Source organism: Arachis hypogaea, chromosome 4 (assembly GCF_003086295.3).
Source record: "Arachis hypogaea cultivar Tifrunner chromosome 4, arahy.Tifrunner.gnm2.J5K5, whole genome shotgun sequence".
NCBI lineage: Eukaryota > Viridiplantae > Streptophyta > Magnoliopsida > Fabales > Fabaceae > Arachis > Arachis hypogaea.
This window is the reverse complement of record NC_092039.1, coordinates 21810061-21813605: the sequence shown is the minus strand read 5'-3', so window position 1 is coordinate 21813605 and position 3545 is coordinate 21810061. Positions and strand designations below refer to the sequence as shown.

At 39.2% G+C, this 3545-nt stretch overlaps 1 non-coding gene across 1 annotated transcript; it reads right to left on the bottom strand.

Moving 5' to 3' along the window:
* Window positions 1–1573: 1573 nt before the first annotated feature.
* On the bottom strand, window positions 1574–1681 carry LOC112798813 (small nucleolar RNA R71). The gene has a single exon (XR_003200410.1). It is a non-coding gene; the product is annotated as a small nucleolar RNA R71 (small nucleolar RNA).
* Window positions 1682–3545: the final 1864 nt, after the last annotated feature.

Here is a 3545-nt window from a genome sequence, read left to right as displayed (position 1 = left end):
TGTCAGTAGTATACAAACTGCTAAGTTTGGTGTCTTGCATGCATTGTTATTTGGTTTCAGTTATATTTTGATTTGTCAAAAAATCCAAAAAAATATTTTTTAATTGTGTCTTTTCAAGTCAATAATACAAAGAATTGAAGATTCAGAACATACAGCAGAGGAATTGCACAGAAAAAGCTGGGCGTTCAAAACGCCCAGTGAAGAAGGACAGACTGGCGTTTAAACGCCAGCCAGGATACCTGGTTGGGCGTTTAACGCCCAAAAGGGTATGGTTTTGGGCGTTAAACGCCAGAATGTATACCATTCTGGGCGTTTAACGCCAGGATGGCCAAGGGAGGAAGATTTTTTTTTTTCAAATCAAATTTTTTCTAAGTTTTCAAAATCTTTTCAAAATCAAATCTTTTTCAAATCAAATTTTCAATCAAATCTCTTTCAAAATCAATTTCTTTCCATTTTTAAAGATACTTACTATCAATTAATGATTTGATTCAACATTTCAAGTATGTTGCCTTTTCTGTTGAGAAAGGTTTTATGTTTGAATCATATCTTTTCTTGTTAGGCAAGTCATTAATTTTAAAATCATATCTTTTCAAATTGTTTTCAAAACATATCTTTTAAAATTGTTTTCAAATCATATCTCCTCAATCACATTTTTTTCAATCAATCATGCCTTCTTAACCACATCTTTTTCAAAATAGTTTTCAATCAAATCTTTTTGATTTGTAATTTCAAAATCTTTTTCAAAAATCACTTTATTTCTTTTCCATTTTCATTTTTCGAAAATTAAGTATTGTTTTTCAAAAATGTTTTCAAATTTTCTACTTAATTTTCGAAAATCACTTCCCTCCTTCTCACATCCTTCTATTTATGGACTAACACTATCCCTTAATGCAAAATTCGAACTCCATTCTCTCTGATAAGTTTGAATTTTTCACCTCTGTCTTCTACTCTTCTTTTCCTCTGACACCTAAAGGAATCTCTGTACTGTGACATAGAGGATTCCACATTGGCTTGTTTCCTTCTCTTTCTTATGAGCAGGAGCAAAGACAAAGGCATTCTTGTTGAGGCTGACCCTGAACCTGAAAGGACCTTGAAGAGAAAGCTAAGAGAAGCCAAAGCACAACTCTCTTTAGAGCACCTAAACGAATTCTTCAAGGAAGAGGAACAAATGGCAGCCGAAAACAACAACAATGCCAACAATGCAAGGAAGGTGCTGGGTGACTTTACTACACCTACTCCCAACTTCTATGGGAGAAGCATCTCTATCCCTGCCATTGGAGCAAACAACTTTGAGCTTAAGCCTCAATTAGTTTCTCTAATGCAACAGAATTGCAAGTTCCATGGACTTCCATTGGAAGATCCTCATCAGTTTCTAGCTGAGTTCTTGCAAATCTGTGACACTGTTAAGACTAATGGGGTTGACCCTGAGGTCTACAGACTGATGCTATTCCCTTTTGCTGTAAGAGACAGAGCTAGAACATGGTTGGATTCTCAACCTAAAGAAAGCCTGGACTCTTGGGAAAAGCTAGTCAATGCCTTCTTGGCAAAGTTCTTTCCACCTCAAAAATTGAGTAAGCTTAGAGTGGAAGTCCAAACCTTCAGACAGAAGGAAGGAGAATCCCTCTATGAAGCTTGGGAAAGATACAAACAATTAATCAGAAAGTGTCCCACTGATATGCTTTCTGAATGGAGCATCATAGGTATTTTCTATGATGGTCTCTCTGAACTGTCCAAGATGTCTTTGGATAGCTCTTCTGGAGGATCTCTTCATCTGAAGAAGACGCCTACTGAAGCTCAAGAACTAATTGAAATGGTTGCAAATAACCAATTCATGTACACTTCTGAAAGAAATCCTGTGAACAATGGGACTAGTCAGAAGAAAGGAGTTCTTGAGATTGACACTCTGAATGCCATATTGGCTCAGAATAAAATATTGACTCAACAAGTCAATATGATTTCTCAAAGTCTGTCTGGAATGCAAAATGCACCAAGCAGTACTAAGGAAGCTTCATCTGAGGAAGAAGCTTATGATCCTGAGAACCCTTCACTAGAAGAGGTGAATTACATGGGAGAACCCTATGGAAACACCTACAATCCTTCATGGAGGAATCACCCAAATCTTTCATGGAAGGATCAACAGAGACCCCAACAAGGTTTCAATAACAATAATGGTGGAAGAAACAGGTTTAGCAATAACAAGCCTTTTCCATCATCTTCTCAGCAACAGACAGAGAGTTCTAAGCAGAATACCTCTGACTTAGCAACTATGGTCTCTGATCTAATCAAAACCACTCAAAGTTTCATGACTGAAACAAGGTCCTCCATCAGAAATTTGGAAGGACAAGTGGGTCAGCTGAGCAAGAAAATTACTGAACTCCCGCCTAGTACTCTCCCAAGCAATACAGAAGAAAATCCAAAAGGAGAGTGCAAGGCCATCAACATGGCCGAATTCTGGGAGGAGGAAGAGGCAGTGAACGCCACTGAGGAAGGCCTCACTGGACGTCCACTGGCCTCCAATGAGTTCCCCAATGAGGAACCATGGGAATCTGAGGCTCAAAATGAGACCATAGAGATTCCATTGGACTTACTTCTGCCATTCATGAGCTCTGATGAGTATTCTTCCTCTGAAGAGGATGAGTATGTCACTGAAGAGCAAGTTGCTAAATACCTTGGAGCAATCATGAAACTGAATGACAAGTTATTTGGAAATGAGACATGGGAGGATGAACCCCCCTTGCTCACCAAAGAAATGGATGACTTGTCTAGGCAGAAACTGCCTCAAAAGAGGCAGGATCCTGGGAAGTTTTCTATACCTTGTACCATAGGCACCATGACCTTCAAGAAGGCCTTGTGTGACTTAGGATCAAGTGTAAACCTCATGCCCCTCTCTGTAATGGAGAAATTAGGGATCTATGAGGTACAAGCTGCAAAAATCTCACTAGAGATGGCAGACAACTCAAGAAAACAAGCCTATGGACTTGTAGAGGATGTTCTAGTCAAGGTTGAAGACCATTACATCCCTACTGATTTCATAGTCCTAGAAACTGGGAAGTGCATGGATGAATCCATCATCCTTGGCAGACCCTTCCTAGCCACAGCAAAGGCTGTGATTGATGTTGATAGAGGAGAGTTGATCATTCAAGTGAATGAAGAATCCTTGGTGTTTAAGGCCCAAGGGTATCCCTCTGTCATCATGGAGAGGAAGCATGAAGAGCTTCTCTCAAAACAGAGCCAAACAGAGCCCCCACAGTCAAACTCTAAGTTTGGTGTTGGGAGGCCACATCCAAACTCTAAGTTTGGTGTTGAACCCCCACATTCAAACTCTAAGTTTGGTGTCGGGAGGTTCCAACATGGCTCTAAGCATTTCTGAGGCTCCATGAGAGTCCTCTGTCAAGCTAATGACATTAAAGAAGCGCTTGTTGGGAGGCAACCCAATGCTTTATAATTAATTATTTTCTTTTGTTATTTTATCTTTTTTGTAGGTTGATGATCATGAGAAGTCACAAAAACAATGAAAAAAGCAAAAACAAAATGAAAAACAGGAA